Source organism: Pleurodeles waltl, chromosome 6 (genome assembly GCF_031143425.1).
Source record: "Pleurodeles waltl isolate 20211129_DDA chromosome 6, aPleWal1.hap1.20221129, whole genome shotgun sequence".
Taxonomy (NCBI): Eukaryota; Metazoa; Chordata; class Amphibia; order Caudata; family Salamandridae; genus Pleurodeles; species Pleurodeles waltl.
The window spans coordinates 1704698142-1704716328 of record NC_090445.1 but is presented as its reverse complement, the minus strand read 5'-3'; positions in this window follow the sequence as shown (position 1 = coordinate 1704716328).

Sequence of the window (18187 nt, the reverse complement as noted above, 5' to 3'; positions counted from 1 at the left end):
GGTAAAGGTAAAGAAAGGTGAGGGTGACTTGAGGGCTCAGGGGTGGGTAAAGTGAGGTGAGGGTGATTTGAGGGCTCAGGGGTGGGTAAAGGGAGGTGAGGGTGACTTGCGGGCTCAGGGTGGGTGAACGTAAAGGGAGGTGAGGATGAAATGAGGGCTCAGAGGTAGGTAAAGGTAAAGGAAGGTGAGGATGACTTGAGGGCTCAGGGGTGAATAAAGGTAAAGGAAGGTGAGGGTGACTGGTTCAGGGTTGGGCAAAGGTAAACGGAAGTGAGGGTGACTCGAGGGCCAAGGGGTGGGTAAAGGAAGGTGAAGGTGACTTGAGGGCCCATGGGTGGGTATAGGTAAAGGAAGGTGAGGGTGACTTGAGGGCTGAGGGGTGGGTATAGGTAAAGGGAGGTGAGGGTGACTTGCGGGCTCAGCGGTGGGTAAAGAGAGGTGAGGATGACTTGAGGGCCCAGGGTGGGTAAAGGTAATTGGAGGTGAGGGTACTTGAGGGCTGAGGGGTGGGTAAAGGGAGGTGAAGATGAGTAGAGAGCTCAGGGGTGGGCAAAGGTAAAGGAAGGTGAGGGTAACTTGAGGGCTTGGCGGTGGGTATATGTGAGGATGTCTTGCGGGCTCAGCGGTGGGTAAAGAGAGGTGAGGGTAACTTGGGGGCCCAGGGTGGGTACAGGTAAAGAGAGGTGAGGGTGACTTGAGGGCACAGGGGTTGGTATAGGTAAAGGAAGGTGAGGGTGACTTGAGGGCTGAGGGGTGGGTAAAGGGAGGTGAAGATGAGTAGAGAGCTCAGGAGTGGGCAAAGGTAAAGGGAGGTTAGGGTGACTAGAGGGCTCAGGGGTGGGTAAAGTTAAAAGGAGGTGAGGGAGAGGGTGACGAGGGTTCAGGGATGGGTAAAGTTAAAGGGAGGTGAGGGTGATTTGAGGACACAGGGTGGTTAAAGGGTGGTGAAGATGAGTAGAGAGCTCAGGGGTGGGCAAAGGTAAAGGGAGGTGAGGGTGACTAGAGGGCTCAGGGGTGGGCAAAGTTAAAGGGAGGCGAGGGAGATGGTGACGAGGGTTCAGGGATGGGTAAAGTTAAAGGGAGGTGAGGGTGACTTGAGGACTCAGGGTGGGTAAAGGGAGGCGAGGGTGGCTTGAGGGCTCCGGTGTGGGTGGGTAAAGGTAAAGGGAAGTGAGGGTGACTTGAGGTCTTAGGGGTGGGTAAAGAAAAGTGAGGGTGACTTGAGGGCTCAGGGTGGGTAAAGGGAGGTGAGGGTGACTTGAGGGCTCACGGGTGGGCAAAGGTAGAGGGAGGTGAGGGTGACTTGAGGTTCAGGGGTGGGTAAAGAGAGGTCAGGATGAGTAGAGAGCTCAGGGTAAGTAAAGGTAAAGGGGGTGAGGGTGACTTGAGAGCTCAGGTGTGGGTAAAGGTAAAGGGAGGTAAAGGAGTCCCCAGAGTGCATGGAAACATACAACCAATGCTTGCAAAAGCCTTGGCGTATGATTCCAACATGTTTGATATCAAACATGGCCAGATTGGGAGTTACCATTGTGAAGCTGGACATAGGTGGTGACCTATGTCCAGTGTATGCGTAAAATGGTGTCCCCGTGCTCATGAGATCCTGGAAAATGGTCCTGGAGGTCGTGGGGGCACCTCTGCTAGTGCAGGGGTGCCCTCACACATAGGTACCTGCACCCTGCCTTCTGGGCTGAGAGGGCCTACCATAGGGGTGACTTACAGTGACCTGGTGCAGTGCTCTGTAGTGAAACCGGGTGTGTGCACCCGGTTCACGCAGACTGCAATGGCAGTCCTGTAGAAGCCTTTGCATGGGCTCCCCATGGGCGGAAAAAGAGATGCTGCAGGCCATAGGGATACCCTGGAACTCCAATGCCATGGGTACCTTAAGTACCATATACTAGGAACTTATAAGGGGGCACCAGTATGCCAATTGTGGGTGGAATACTGGATTACCAGTGTCCTATAACCATAATTTAAGGGAGAGAGCATAGCTATTGGGGTCCTGATTAGCAGAATCCCAGTAGACACAGTCAAACACACTGATAAACAGGTCAAAAGTGGGGGTAACCATCCTAGAACAAGGCTATATTCCTACAATTACTGTTTGTGTTACAAATACTTTACACATTGCATCTGAGATAAGCCTGACTGCTTGTGCCAAGCTACCAGGTGGGGAGCAGGGGTTATCCTAGGTGTGTATCTCCATTACCCTGACTAGAGTGAGGGTCCCTGCTTGGACAGAGTGCAAACTGACTGGCAACCAGAGACCCCATTTCTAACATTGGTGATCAGCGGTGAGGACTGGACTTGTATTTGTACTTCACATACATTGATTAAGTGCACACTACTGTTTTTCAGTGCAGACCATTACGTGACCACATACTAGTTTTTGTTTTTGCTCTTTCTGGACTTTTTCCTGCTTCCATATTTTTGGTGATCTTTTTTGTTGATTCTTGAACTCATTGGGAACTCTTTTTCTGCCTTGGAACTTTGCACTTTTTGACTTGCCATGATGTCTCAATCTGGAGATGCACCAGCTGGAGCTATTTTTGAGTTAGGGAAACTGGAAAGTTACACAGTTGCTCAACTGAGACAGTTCTTTAAGGATCTTGCCTGTCCCATTAAGAGCTCCACCAGGAAGGTGAAGCTGCAGAAGACACTGAGGGCCTGGGTGACAGCCAAGGAGGCTGGGGGACACACAGAGGAGGATGAAGATGGGGAGGTGCATAGTGTTCACAATGCTGTAGTGGATGTACCTGTTATGCCTGGGGGAAGGGTCTCCAGGGCAGGTAGTAGTGTGTCATCCAAGGGTCTGACTCCTGAAGAGTTGTAGGACAGACAGGCAGGGAGGGCTCACCAGTTGGAGTTAGAGAATTTAGGATGCAAAGGGAAATGGAGGAGAGGAGACTGACCATTGAAGAGAAGAAGATACTGCTGGCTCATGAGCTTAGTTTAAGGGAATCAGAACAGAGGAACCAGTCTAGTAGAGATGGTGGAAGCAGAACCTCAGTGCAGCCTGAATAGGAGGGTACACATCCCAAAGGACCTAGTGAATGATTACAAGTGGGGGGATGACGTATACCTGTGGTTTAAGGGGTATGAGTCTGCTCTCCACATGAATCTGGTCCCTGAAGCACATTGTAGGGTGGGTCTGTGGAAGCACTTTGAGGTAGAGGGGAGGGATCCTCTGACATCCTTAGGGAATTCTCAGGGGCTCACTTACTCTATCATGAAGGACACCCTACTCACAAGGTATGGTCTCACACCTGAGCAGTATAAGGACAGGTTTAGGTCCTACAAAAAAGAAGGAATTCCAAACATGGTTGGAATGTGTTGACTCTTGTTGCAGGTCACTGGATGGTTGGGTGAAGGGCAGTAAGGTAACAACTTTTGAGGGGCTGTAAAATGTGATTGCTTGGGAGCATTTGTATAGTCTCTGTTTTCCCGAGCTGTGCTAGCACCTGATTGACAGCAAGCTGACTGACCCCAGGAAGCTTGCACAGGAAGGGGACCGTTGGGAGAGCACCAGGGTCCAGAAGAGGTATAGAGGAGACCACGCCAATGGTAGGCAGGGTCCATCTCAGAAGAATAAGGGGGGTAAGGGTAAACACGGGGAGTCCTCTGAAGGGCTCCAACCTAGTTCCAAGGGTAAGGATTCCCAGCCCCCAATGGAAAAGATGCCTTGGTTTTCTAAAGGGAAACCTGTAGAGAGGGTTTCCTGCAAATGTTATGCATGTGACTAGGTAGGTCATGTGAGGTGGGACCCCAAATGTCCCAAGTGGACACAGGCAGCCACTGGTGCTCAGTCACAGGGTTTGGCCAGTGTAGCGCTTGGGGAGGAGTTGGTTCCAGGTGGGTGGGAACCGGCTGAGATGACCCCTGTGTCACTAGGGGACAGTGAGATGGTCCAGAGAACCCTTGTGCCTGAGAAAACTAAGAAGTACAGCCAGTGGGTGACCATCAATGGACAGAGGGTGGAGGCTCTGAGAGACACAAGAGCCGGTGTGACTACTGTGAGAAGTCACCTGGTGTCTGCAGAGCACATAGATCCCCATGTACTTCACCAAGTAGTTGTGGTTCCCTTTTAATGGGGGGCTCTCAGGTGCCTTGAGAGTAGCTTTGAGTCTAACCATGCCTGTAGATTGTTTGCTTGGCAACGGCTTGGAGGATTCCCCTTGGAAGGAGGTGGAACACAGGTCTGACTTAGAGATGCTGGGGCTGCCTGGGTGGGTGGGTCGATGGCAGCCCGTCAGGGTGATCAGGAAACCCTGGAGCCTAAAAGAGTGGCCCAGGTATCTGTCAGGAGTAAGGGTAAGGGGCACATGAAACCTGCTCCAGAAGATTCCAGGGTCCAGGAGGAGGCTGAACCTGAGGGGGCATACCTGGGAGCCTACAGGGGAACAAGTGGCTGAACTGGGGGAGGTCCCTAAGCTGACGAAGTGGCAGCAGGAGGGGGAACCCACCAGGGAGGTATTCTGTGAGGCACGGGAAATCATGCCCTACTCTGGAGGGTTTGGGGCAGCAGGCTGCAGACCAGGCGTCTGGCAAGGGGTCTGGATCCCACTTGATCTACTGGGAGGATGGCCATCTATGTAGTGAGCCTAAGGTTGCTGAGCCTGGGTCAGCCTGTGTGCTGGTGGTACCCCAGTGCTCCAGGGCCTTCCTACTGGGTCTGACTCATGATGTGCCTTTAGCTGGTCATTTGGGACAAGACACGACCTTTGAACGGCTTGTCACCCACTTTTACTGGCCCCAAATGTGCAAGCACTCAGATGCACAATATAAGTCTTGCCAAACTTGTCAGGCAAGTGGCAAGAGTGGGGGGAAATGTAAGGCTCCCTGCCAACCTTTTCCTGTTGTCAGCACCCCCTTTGAAAGGGTTGGTATTGACATTGTGGGGCCTCTGGATCCCAAGACAGCATGGGCAATGGGTTTATCCTGGTCTTGGTGGTCCATGCCACCCGGTACCCAGAAGCCATTCCTTTGAGGTCAGTCACCTCCCCTGTGGTGGGACATGCTTTGATTGGGTTTTTACCCACATGGGGTTCCCCAAGGAGGTGGTATCTGATAGGTGTACCAATTTCATATCAACTTATATGAAGTCCCTGCGGAAGGAGTGTGGGGTGACATATAACTTCACCACTCCTTGTAGGAGGCTGGCCTGGCTTATAGTGGGTACCAAGTGGTACTTACACCCTGTGCCAGGTCCAGTTATCCCTTATTAATAGATTAGAGGGGTTCTAGCAGCTTAGGCTGTTAGAGGTAGCTATAGCAGAGCAGCTTAGGCTGAACTAGGAGACATGCAAAGCTCCTACTATACCACTTATATCATATAGGTACTACATCATAAGAAACACAATACTCAGCGTTACTAAAAATAAAGGTACTTTATTTTAGTGACAATATGCCAAAAGTATCTCAGAGGATATACTCCCTTAGCAGTAAAATACACAAAATATATACAGAGAGACCAAAATCAGGTAAGAAATACACTTAGAAAGTTAGAGCAAACACTGTAGGACACAATAGAATGCAATAGGAGACAATAGGCCTAGGGCCAACACAAGCCATAGACTCCAAAAGTGGAATGCGAACCACGAATGGACCCCAGGCCTAGTGTAGTGTGTAGAGGGTCGCTGGGAATGTAAGAAAACACTAAGGGTGTCCAAAATACCCCACCACAAGACCCTGAAAAGTAGGAGTAAACTTACCCTACCACCCCAGAAAGACAGTAAGGTCAAGATGGGGGATTTTGCAAGAACAACAACTGACTGCAAAGCACTGAAGACGGATTCCTGGACCTGAGGACCTGTAAAAGAAGGGGACCAAGTCCAAAAGTCACAAAAGTGTCCAGGAGGGGCAGAAGCCCACTAAACCCCAGATGAAGGTGCAAAAGGGCTGCCTCCGGGTGGAAGAAACCGAAGATTCTGCAACAACGGAAGGTGCCAGGAACTTCTCCTTTAGTCAGAAGATGTCCCACGAAGTGCTGGAGTTGTTTCCACGCAGAAAGACTGCAAACAAGCCTTGCTAGCTGCAAGAGTCGCGGTTAAAGGTTTTGGATGCTGCCAGGGCCCAGGAAGGACCAGGCGGTTGCTCCTTGGAGGAGGAGACAGAGGGGGTGCTCAGCAACACGGAGAGCCCACGCAGAAGCAGGCAGCACTCGCAGATGTACCTGAACAGGCACTTAGAAGATCTGAGGACAACGGTCAACTCAGAACAACAAAAGAGGGTCCCACGATGTCGGAGACCAATTCAGCGAGATGGGCAATGCAGGATGGAGTGCTGGGGACCTGGGCTAGGCTGTGCACGAAGGAATCCTTGCAAGAGTGCACAGAAGTCCTAGCAGCTGCAGATCACGCAGTACATAGGATTGTCGCCTGGCATGGGGAGGCAAGGACTTACCTCCACCAAACTTGGACTGAAGGACCACTGGAATGTGGGGGTCACTTGGATCCTGCTCCTGTGTTCCAGGGACCATGCTCGTCGAGATGAGAGGGGACCCAGAGGACCGGTGATGCAGAAGTTTGGTGCCTGCGGTAGCAGGGGGAAGACTCTGTCAACCCACGGGAGATTTCTTCGGGATTTCCAGTGCAGGGTGAAGGCAGATAGCCCTCAGAGCATGCACCACCAGGAAGCATTCGAGGAAGCCAGCAGGATTAGGCACTACAATGTTGCTGGTAGTCTTCTTGCTACTTTGTTGCGGTTATGCAAGCATCCTGGAGCAGTCAGTGATCGATCCTTGGCAGAAGTCGAAGGGAGAAGTGCAGAGGAACTCTGGTGAGCTCTTGCATTCAGAAACTGAATAGAAATCCACAGGAGAGACCCTAAATAGCCCTCAGAGGAGGATTGGCTACAGAGAGAGGTAAGCACCTATCAGGAGGGGTCTCTGACATCACTTGCTGGCACTGGCCACTCAGAGCTGTTCATTGTGCCCTCACACCTCTGCATCCAAGATGACAGAGGTCTGGGACACACTGGAGGAGCTCTGGGCACCTCCCCTAGGGAGGTGCAGGTCAGGGGAGTGGTCACTCCCCTTTCTTTTGTCCAGTTTCACGCCAAATCAGGGCTGGGGGGATCCCTGAACCGGTGTAGACTGGCTTATGCAAAGAGGGCACCATCTGTGCCCTTCAAAGCATTTCCAGAGGCTGGGGGAGGCTACTCCTCCCCAGCCCTTCACACCTTCACACCTATTTCCAAAGGGAGAGGGTGTAACACCCTCTCTCAGAGGAAATTCTTTGTTCTGCCTTCCTGGGACTGGGCTGCCCAGACCCCAGGGGGGCAGAAGCCTGTCTGAGGGTTGGCAGCAGCTGCCCGGAAAACCTCAGAGAGCTAGTTTGGCAGTACCCGGGTTCTATGCTAGAGCCCCGGGGATGCATGGAATTGTCCCCCCCAATACCAGAATGGTATTGGGGTGACAATTCCATGATCCTAGACATGTTACATGGCCATGTTCGGAGTTACCATTGTGAAGCTACATATAGGTATTGACCTATATGTAGTGCACGCGTGTAAGGGTGTCCCTGCACTCACAAAGTTCAGGTAAATTGCCCTGAATGATGTGGGGGCACCTTGGCTAGTGCCAGGGTGCCCTCACACTTAGTAACTTTGCACCTAACCTTCACCAGGTGAGGGTTGGACATATAGGTGACTTACAAGTTACTTAAGTGCAGTGAAAATGGCTGTGAAATAATGTGGATGTTATTTCACGCAGGCTGCAGTGGCAGGCCTGTGTAAGAATTGTCTGAGCTCCCTATGGGTGGCAAAAGAAATGCTGCAGCCCATAGGGATCTCCTGGAACCCCAATACCCTGGGTACCTAGGTACCATATACTAGGGAATTATAAGGGTGTTCCAGTGTGCCAATGAGAATTGGTAAAATTAGTCACTAGCCTGCAGTGAAAATTTAAAAAGCAGAGAGAGCATAAACACTGAGGTTCTGGTTAGCAGAGCCTCAGTGATACAGTTAGGCTCCACACAGGAAACACATACATGGCATACTTTATGAGCACTGGGGTCCCAGCTAGCAGGATCCCAGTGACACAGGCAAAAACAAAAATGCACACAAGTAAAAATGGGTGTAGCATGCCAGGCAAGATGGTACTTTCCTACTCTTCTTACCACCCCCAAAGTAACGGTCTGGTTGAGAGATTCAACTGCACCTTGAAGATCATGATCATGGGCCTGTCAGAGCCCTTGAGGCATAAGTAGGATGTCCTCTTGCCATGCCTTCTGTTCCCCTACCTCCACCCACCCACCCAGGATGTATTCAGTTAAATGCTGGCTTTTAGGACTCAGACAGCTCGCTTCAGGAAGAGAACCTAGAAGCAAGCCAGGAAGATATGAAGCACTGGTATGACTAGAATGCCACTCTGGTTGAGTTTGAGCCAGGCCAAAAAGTTTGAGTTATGGCCCCAGTGGAGCATAGGTCTCTCCAAGGTAAGTGGACTGGGCCATTTGAGATAGTGGAGCGCAAGAGTGATGTCACCTATGTGGTGAACTTGCTGACTCCGAGGAACCCTTTGAGGGTCCTACATGTCAATTGCCTCAAGCCTCATTTTGAGAGGACAGAGGTGACAATGCTCTTGGCAAACGAATGATGGGGTGGAGGAAGAATGCAAGCCTTTTCCTGACCTGTCTGCCAAAGAGAAGGATGGGTCTGTGGAGGGTGTGAACCTCTCCCTCTCACTAACCCCAGAGCAACAGAGGGACTGTTGCCAAGTGTTGGGGACGTTTGCCTCTCTCTTTTCCTTGCTCTCAGGGGTCACTCATCTGTGTACACATGATATGGACACCGGGGAAAGTCCTCTTATTAAAACATAAGATTTACAGAGTGACTGACAAGGTTAGGGCCAACATAAAGGATGAGGTATCCAAAATGTTAACTTTTGGGGTAATTGAGTTCTCCAGTAGCCCTTGGGCCAGCCCTGTGGTCTTGGTCCCAAAAGCTGCTTCTCCTGGTGCCTCTCCAGAACTCAGGTTCTGTATGGATTACTGGGGACTCAATGAGGTCACTAAGACTGACGTGCACCCCATCCCCCAAGCTGATGAGCTCAATGATCGGTTAGGGGCTGCCAAATATCTCAGCACGTTTGACTTAGCGTCTGGATATTGTCAGATTGCCCTGACTCAGGGGGCTTTGGAGAGGTCTGCATTCTCCACCCTAGATGGGCACTACCAATTTAGGGTGATGCCCTTTGGGATGAAGGATGCCCCTGTCACCTTTCAGAGGTTGGTCAACCAGGTGTTGGCTGGGCTGGATAATTTCAGTGCCACCTACCTGGATGACATTGCTGTGTTCAGCTCCACTTGGGAGGAACACTTGCAGCACCTCTGCAAAGTGTCAGAGGCCCTGCAGAAGGCAGGCCTTACTATTAAGGCTAGCAAGTACCAAATAGGTCAGGGTTCTGTGGTGTACTTGGGACACCAGTTGGGGAGGAGTGGCCAAGTGGCACCCCTAAAGCTAAAGATTGACGCCATTCTGGCTTGGGAGCCTCCCAAGACCCAGACTGTGGTGAGAGCCTTTTTAGGTCTCACCGAATACTGTAGGAGGTTTGTCAAGGGGTATGGCACTGTTGTTGCTTCCTTGACTGAGTTAACCTCCAAAAAGCAGCCCAGAAAGGTGATCTCGACTGAGTCATGCCAGACACCTTTTAATGCCCTGAAGGCAGCCATGTGCACGGCACCCGTGCTGAAGGCACATGACTTTTCCAAAGAATTTGTTGTGCACATTGATACTTCAGAGCATGGTGTAGGAGAAGTGTTATCTCAGATAAATGTAGAGGGCCTAGACCAGCCTGTAGCCTTCATTAGTAGGAGGTTACTGCCCCGGAAAGTAGGTGGAGTGCAATTGAGCATGAAGCTTTTGCTGTGGTCTGGGCGCTGAAGAAGCTAAGACCCTACTTTTTTGGGACTTACTTCTGGGTTCAGACAGACCATAGGCCCCACAGATGGTTAATGGAGATGAGGGGTGAGAATCCAAAACTGCTGAGGTGGTCCATTTCCTTACAGGGGATGAACTTTATGGTGGAACACCGCCCTGGAGCAAAGCACACCAATACTGATGGTCTGTCCAGATTCTTCCATCTTAGTGATGAGAACTCCCATAAGGTAGGGTAGTTCTCCCCACTTTCAGCTGGGGGGACACATGTTAAACTTGGAATCCTTGGCGTGGTCTCCCTGTCTTTTTTGCCTATGCTGCCCATGTTTTGACTGTGTGCTGGACTCTGTTTTTGCTGTTTTTGGTACTTTGGGCACTTTACCACTGTTGACCAATGCTAAAGTGCAAGTGCTCCTGTGTAACGTGTATGTGTAAATGGCTTTTTCATGATTGGCATATTTGATTTACTAGTAAGTCCCTGGTGAAGTGCACTAGAGGTGCCCAGGGCCTGCAAATCAAATGCTACTAGTGACCTGTAGCACTGGTTGTGCTACCCACATTGGTAGCCCTGTAAACATGGCTCAGATCTCCCACTGCAGTGTCTGTTTGTGCAGATTTAAGCTGCCAATTGGACCTGGCAAGTGGACCCACTTGTCAGGCCGAAACCTTACCTTTTTATACCTGTAAGGCACCCCTAAGGTAGGTCCTAGGAAGCCCCTGGGCAGGGTGCAGTGTATTATAAAGGTGGGACATGTAATAATGTGTTTTACATGTCCTAACAGTGAAATACTGCCAAATTTGGTTTTCACTGTTGCAAGGTCAACCAGGTGTTGGCTGGGCTGGATAATTTCAGTGCCACCTACCTGGATGACATTGCTATGTTCAGCTCCACTTGGGAGGAACACTTGTATTACCTCTGCAAAGTGTCAGAGGTCCTGCAGAAGGCAGGCATCACTATTAAGGCTAGCAAGAGCCAAATAGGGCAGGGTTCTGTGGTGTACTTGGGACACCAGTTGGGGAGGAGTGGCCAAGTGGCACCCCTACAGCCAAAGGTTGTCTCTCAAAGGTTAAAATGGGGGCTACCTTTAAATATTATTAAAGTTTAGATTCCCTTTGAGAGAAGATTGAAATGTGGGGTTTGGTGTCTCTGAACACACAATGTAAAAATAAATCTGTTAGTGAAGTTGGTTTTTAGAATGTTAATTTGAAAATGCCACTTTTAGAAAGTAGCCATTTTCTTGCTTAAACCATTCTGTGACTCTGCCTGTTTGTGGATTACCTGTCTGGGTCAGATTGACAGTTGGGCTGTTTGTGAATCTCCTTTAGACAGTGACACAAAGGGAGCTGGAGTGTAGCCTGCATATCTTGATGAGCCATCTGAACTGGAGTAGAGGGAAGAGTGGTCACCTACACCTGAATGGGCTGTGCCTGCCCTCTCACAATGCAGTCTCCAATCCCCTGGTGTGTGTCCTGGGCATGGTCTGGGCAAAGCAGGATCTTGTGAACAACAGAGACTTTCCTTTAAAGTCTGCCTACTTCAAAAGGCATAAAGGGGTATAAGTAGTGGACCCAACACCCCAGAATTTAGATCACTTTTAGAACTAAGAAGATTCTCTGCCAAGGAGAATAGCTGAAGAGCTGAGGAAAAGTGCTCCCTCTGCCTGTGCTTTGTTGAGCTATCCTGCAGTTCCTGCTTCTGCCTGTGAAAGGAGACAACGACTGGACTTCGTTGTGCATTCCTGCCTGAAGAAGAATCTCCAAGGGCTTGAACTGAACTTGCCTCCAGTTTTGAAGTCTTAGGGCAATCAAAGACTTCACCTGCCAGCACCTGGACTCTCTGCTGAGACGCCTGCCCTGCCAAGTGGTGCCCTATCTAGTCCCTGGGCCCTTCAAACGTTAAGTTGTCAGAACAAGAGCTGAAATCCACCCACAAAACGCCGTGCGGTGAACTTTTCGATGCACAATCCGCAACACAGCTAATAAACGACGCGCAACCCGCTTCCGGTTAAACTCGACTCTCCACCTCTCCACCTTGGCTGGGAGATCAATGCATCACAGCTCGAGAAACGACGCAACACCCGCCTGCAGCTGCTGATAATGACTGTAGGAGGCTGGCCTGGCTTGTAGTGGGTACCAGAGGTACTTACACCTTGTGCCAGGTCCAGTTATCCCTTATTAGTGTAGAAGAGGTGTTTCTAGCAGCTTAGGCTGATAGAAGGTAGCTATGGCAAAGCAGCTTAGGCTGAACTAGGAGACATGTAAAGCTCCTAATATACCACTGGTGTCATATGCACAATATCATAAGAAAACACAATACACAGAAGTACTAAAAATAAAGGTACTTTATTTTTATGACAATATGCCAAAAGTGTCTCAGTGAGTACCCTCAGTATGAGGATAAGAAATATACACAAGATATATGTACACAAATCAAAATTATGCAGGTTATAGCAAGAAAAGTAATGCAAGCAGTGTAAAGTTACAGTAGATTGCAATAGGAGCACATAGGTATAGGGGGCAACACAAACCATATACTCCAAAAGTGGAATGGTAACCACGAATGGACCCCAAACCTATGTGAGCTTGTAGAGGGTAGCTGGGACTGTAAGAAAACAGTGAGGGTTAGAAAAGTAGCCCACCCCAAGACCCTGAAAGGTAGGTGTAAAGTGCACCTACTACCCCCCAGAGAGCACAGAAGTCGTGATAGGGGGATTCTGCAGGAAGAACAAACACCAGCAATGCAACAACAGTGGATTTCCAGACCTGAGTACCTGTAAGACAAGGGGACCAAGATCAGTAGTCGCAACAGTGTCGAGAGTGGGCAGGAGCCCAGGAAATGCCAGCTGAGGGTGCAAGAAAGCTGCAACCTGTTGGAAGAAGCTTTGTATTCTGCAAGAACTAAGGGGACTAGGAACTTCCCCTTTGGAGGATGGATGTCCCATGTTGTGAAGAAGCTTGCAGAGGTGTTCCCACGCAGAAAGACCGCAAACAAGCCTTGCTAGCTGCAAGGGTCGGGGTTAGGGTTTTTGGATGCTGCTGGGGCCCAGGAGGGACAAGGATGTCGCCACTTGGATGAGGAGACAGAGGGGGCGCCCAGCAAGTCAGGGAGCCCTCACAGAAGCAGGCAGCACCCGCAGAAGTACCTGAACAGGCACTTGGAAGAAGAGTGAACCGGAGTCCACGCGAAGTCACAAAAGGGAGTCCCACGACACCGGAGGACAACTCAGAAGGTTGTGCACTGCAGGTTAGAGTGTCGGAGACCCAGGCTTGGCTGTACATGAAGGAAATCTTGGAAGAGTGCACAGGAGCCGGAGCAGCTGCAAATCACGTGGCACCCAGCAATGCAGTCTAGCGTGGGGAGGCAAGGACTTACCTCCACCAAACTTGGACTGAAGAGTCACTGGACTCTGGAAGTCACTTGGACAGAGTTGCTGAGTTCCAGGGACCACGCTCGTTGTGCTGCGAGGGGACCCAGAGGACCGGTGATGCAGTCTTTTGGTGCCTGCGGTTGCAGGGGGAAGATTCCGTCGACCCACAGGAGATTTCTTCAGAGCTCCTGGTGCAGAGAGGAGGCAGGCTACCCCCAGAGCATGCACCACCTGGAAACAGTTGAGAAAGCCGGCAGGATGAAGCGATACAAGGTTGCTAGTAGTCGTCTTGCTACTTGGTTGCGGTTTTGCAGGCGTCCTGAGCAGTCAGCGGTCGATCCTTTGGCAGAAGGTGAAGAGGGAGATGCAGAGGAACTCTGATGAGCTCTTGCATTCGTTATCTGGTGAGATCCCCAAAGCAGAGACCCTAAATAGCCAGAAAAAGAGTTTTGGCTACCTAGGAAGGAGGATTGGCTACCAAGAGAGGTAATAGCCTATCAGAAGGAGCCTCTGACGTCACCTGCTGGCACTGGCCACTCAGAGCAGTCCAGTGTGCCACAAACACCTCTGTTTCCAAGATGGCAGAGGTCTGGGACACACTGGAGGAGCTCTGGGCACCTCCCCTGGGAGGTGCAGGTCAGGGGAGTGGTCACTCGCCTTTCCTTTGTCCAGTTTCGCGCCAGAGCAGGGCTGGGGGATCCCTGAACCAGCGTAGACAGGCTTAAGCAGAGATGGGCACCATCTGTGCCCATCAAACCATTTCCAGAGGCTGGGGGAGGCTACTCCTCCCCAGCTCTCACACCTATTTCCAAAGGGAGAGGGTGTTACACCCTCTCTCAGAGGAAGTCCTTTGTTCTGCCTTCCTGGGCCAGGGCTGCCTGACCCCAGGAGGGCAGAAACCTGTCTGAGGGGTTGGCAGCAGCAGCAGCTGCAGTGGAGACCCTGGAAAGGCACTTTGGCAGTACCTGGGTTCTGTGCTAGAAACCCGGGGGATCATGGAATTGTCCCCCCAATGCCAGAATGGCATTGGGGTGACAGTTCTATGATATTGGACATGTTACATGGCCATGTTCGGAGTTACCATTGTGACGCTGTACATAGGTAGTGACCTATGTACAGTGCACGCGTGTAATGGTGTCCCCGCAAGTCCGGGGAATTTGCCCTGAACGAAGTGGGGGCACCTTGGCTAGTGCCAGGGTGCCCACACACTAAGTAACTTTGCACCCAACCTTCACCAGGTGAAGGTTACACATATAGGTGACTTATAAGTTACTTAAGTGCAGTGGTAAATGGCTGTGAAATAACGTGGACATTATTTCACTCAGGCTGCACTGGCAGGCCTGTGTAAGAATTGTCAGAGCTCCCTATGGGTGGCAAAAGAAATGCTGCAGCCCATAGGGATCACTTGGAACCCCAATACCCTGGGTACCTCAGTACCATATACTAGGGAATTATATGGGTTTACCAGTATGCCAATGTGAATTGGTAAATTTAGTCACTAGCCTGTTAGTGACAAATTTGAAAAGCAGAGAGAGCATAACCACTGAGGTTCTGGTTAGCAGAGCATCAGTGAGACAGTTAGGCATCACACAGGGAACACATACAGGGTACATACTTATGAGCACTGGGGCCCTGCCTGGCAGGGTCCCAGTGACACATAGACTAAAACAACATATATCCAGTGAAATATGGGGGTAACATGCCAGGCAAGATGGTACTTTCCTACACAACCCCCCCCAAACGAAGGACAATAAGACTAGCCATGACCTGATGAGTCTTCATTGTCTAAGTGGAAATATCTGGAGAGTCCATCTGCATTGGAGTGGGTACTCCCAGGTCTATGTTCCACTGTATAGTCCATTCCCTGTAGAGATATGGACCACCTCAACAATTTAGGGTTTTCACCTTTCATTTGTTTTAGCCAAAGTAGAGGTTTGTGGTCTGTCTGAACAATAAAGTGAGTGCCAAACGAACGAGTTACTTACCTTCGGTAACGACTTTTCTGGTAGATACATTAGCTACCTGTGGATTCCTCACCTAATGAATACTCCCATTGCGCCAGCATTCAATGGAAATCTTCTTCCTAGCTTCTGCACGTCGACGAGGACGTCACAGTTGCCCACACGACGCCGTCTGACGTCATACAGGCAATAAGAGGTCCTCGCCGACATCCCTACGTCAGTACCAACATTTCTTTACGTGCCTGAGAATAATAGGCCATTGAGATGAAAGAACAAATAGCAAAATTTAATGATATTCCAAATAAATACATCATTCTAATAACTCAATCCTTTTTTTTATTTTTTTTTATAAACAAATCAATAAATATATGAACAATATATATCAATATGAATATATATACAGAATATATACAAGTCCTCAAAACCAAGAGGAGCACACTCAAGAATTACTTCGGTAGACCAGACAGGCAACGGGGAGGCGGGTGGGACCGTGAGGAATCCACAGGTAGCTAATGTATCCACCAGAAAAGTCGTTACCGAAGGTAAGTAACTTGTTCTTCTGATGGATACAACTACCTGTGGATTCCTCACCTAATGAATAGAGTCCCAAAGCAGTACCGCACTCGGTGGAGGGTGCCTGAATGGTCAAACCAAGAAATCCTGCAGCACCGACCGTGCAAAATGGCCATCCCTTCTGACCTCAGAGTCCAAGCAGTAATGCTTCGCAAAAGTATGAAGGGATGACCAAGTTGCGGCCTTGCAGATGTCGACCACAGGAACACCCCTAGCCAAGGCCGAAGTGGCCGACTTAGCCCTGGTGGAATGAGCTCTTATACCATCAGGGGGTTCTTTCTCTGCTAAAGAGAAACACATTTTAATGCAAAGAACAACCCACCTGGAGAGTGTTCTCTTGTGGACTGCCTTTCCTCTCCTCTTTCCCACATATCCTATGAAAAGCTGATCCTCCAGCCTGAAATCCTTTGTTCTGTCTATATAAAAGCTTAGCGCCCTCTTCGGGTCCAAGCGGTGGAGTCTCTCTTCTTCCTTTGAAGGATGAGGCGGAGGATAAAACGTGGACAGAGTAATCGTCTGGGCCAAATGAAAGGGTCAAACAACCTTCGGAAGGAAAGCAGCCTTGGTCCTCAACACCACCTTATCCCCATAAAAAGATGTATAAGGGGGTTTTACAGATAGAGCCTGCAACTCACTCACTCTCCTTGCAGAGGTAATTGCAACCAGGAAAACCGTTTTAAGAACTAATAATCTTATGGGGCAAGAATGCATAGGCTCAAAAGGGGACCCCATAAGGAAAGTTAAAACCAAGGTCAAATCCCATTGAGGCATAACAAAAGGAGATGGAGGGATTTTATTCATAAGGCCCTTCAAGAATCTAAGCACTATTGGAGATTTAAACAAAGAAGGCTGGTCTGGAAGACAAATAAAGGCTGACAGGGCAGACAAGTAACCCTTAACAGTAGCTACTGCACAACCCCTCTGTGCTAAAGACAAAGCAAAAGATAAGACATCTGACAAATGAGCACGTAAGGGATCAATCTGCCTCTCTCCACACCAAACCACAAATTTAGACCACCTATTAGCGTAGATAGATTTAGTGGAGTGTCGCCTGGCTGCTAAGATAACATCCACTACATCAGGCGGGAGAGAAAAGGAACTCAGGTTGCCCCATTCAATCTCCAGGCATGAAGGTGCAAGCTCTGGAGGTGGGGGTGTAAAACCTGCCCCTGCGACTGCGAGAGGAGATCTGCCCTGAGAGGGAGACGGAGCGGAGGGCACAGCGAGAGTTGGAGAAGGTCCCAGTACCACACCCTCCTTGGCCAATCCGGAGCTATTAAGATGACCTGGGCCCGGTCTTGGCAAATTTTCCTCAACACTCGAGGAATCAAGGGTATGGGAGGAAACACGTAAAGCAACTGGTTGCACCAGGTTATCTGAAACGCGTCCCCCAAAGCTCCTTGTACCGGATACTGGAGGCTGCAGAATAACGGGCAGTGCGAGTTCTCCCGGGTGGCAAACAGATCTATCTGAGGAAATCCCCACATCTGGAAGATTAGCCGGACTTGATCTGGATGGAGACGCCACTCGTAATCGGCCGAGAAATGGCAACTGAGACTGTCCGCACGTACGTTCAAGACTCCGGCCAGATGACTTGCTACCAAGCAAATCTGATGGTCCTTTGCCCAGGACCATAGCCGAAGAGCTTCTCTGCAGAGAAGGTACGACCCTAATCCTCCCTGTTTGTTTATATATCACATTGCGGTAGTGTTGTCCGTCAGGACCTGAACCGACTGACCGCGAAGGGATAGGAGGAAGGCCTTGAGAGACAGACGTACAGCCCGTAACTCCAACAGATTGATATGAAACACCTGTTCCACTGGAGACTAAAGCCCCTTGATCTCCAGGTCCCCCAGATGAGCTCCCCACCCTAGAGTGGAAGCATCCGATATTACTGTGGCCACAGGTGGAGCTTGAGAGAACGGCCTTCCTCGGGACAGATTGCCGTCCGCAATCCACCATTTCAAATCCATGGCAGCATCTCTGGAGATTCTCACCAAGCCTTCGAGATCCCCTTTGTGTTGAGACCACTGCCTTCGGAGGCACCACTGAAGAGCCCTCATGTGCCAGCGAGCATGCGTGACCAACAGTATGCAAGAAGCAAACAGACCGAGCAGACGTAGGACCTTGAGGACTGGAATTACCGCTCCACTTTGAAACATTGGAACCAACGCCTGAATGTCCTGAACCCGCTGAGGCGGAGGAAAGGCTCGATTCAATGTTGTATCCAGTACTGCCCCTATGAACAGGAGGCGCTGAGAGGGCTCTAGGTGAGATTTGGCACGTTCACCGAAAAGCCCAGGTCGAACAACAACTGGGTTGTCGACTGCAGGTGATGCAACACGAGCTCCGGAGACCTGGCTTTGATCAACCAGTCGTCTAGATAAGGAAATACTGCTATTCCCTTCCTTC